The sequence below is a fragment of the Colobus angolensis genome, unplaced genomic scaffold (genome assembly GCF_000951035.1).
Source record: "Colobus angolensis palliatus isolate OR3802 unplaced genomic scaffold, Cang.pa_1.0 Scaffold68, whole genome shotgun sequence".
Lineage (NCBI taxonomy): Eukaryota > Metazoa > Chordata > Mammalia > Primates > Cercopithecidae > Colobus > Colobus angolensis.
Genome location: NW_012120487.1, coordinates 898982 through 899549, shown reverse-complemented (window position 1 = coordinate 899549; position 568 = coordinate 898982).

Sequence of the window (568 nt, the reverse complement as noted above, 5' to 3'; positions counted from 1 at the left end):
GAGACAGGCAAAGGGATACTGCATGGGTCCAAGGACATAGATAAGAGGAGATTTACTTAAATGGAAGATTCCAAGGAATTTTGGGGATTTCTTTTTCTTTTCTTTTTCAGTTGGTGTTTGCAGACCACCTACCAAGCTCATCCCAGCGCTACGCATGTCATAAAGTTGTACACAGCAGCTTTCTGAATTTTGAGAGACTGCTACCTCCCCAGTCCAACTTCTGTCCCTCTCACTGTTCGCCCCTGCCAGGATCTGCGGGAGGGACGCTTTGGGCGAGGCAGGTCCCCAAATCTGTCGCTGCCACCCAGTCCGCGTCCGCCGCTGAGCCCGCGGAGGTTGGCCAAGCCGGTCATTAACCCGGGCGCCCTCTGGCGGTCGCAAGGCGAAGCTTGCGGCCCGGTCGCGCCTGGCAAGGGGAAGGAGGAGGGATGGGGGAGGAGGCGCGGGCAGGGGAGGGGAGGAAAAAGTTGCGCTGGGAAGTTTGGAAAGTTGGGAAGTGGCTGCTGCGGACTTCGCCTCCCTCCGCGCGTGTGAGGGAGCGAGCGAGGGAGCCAGAGAGGAGCGAGCG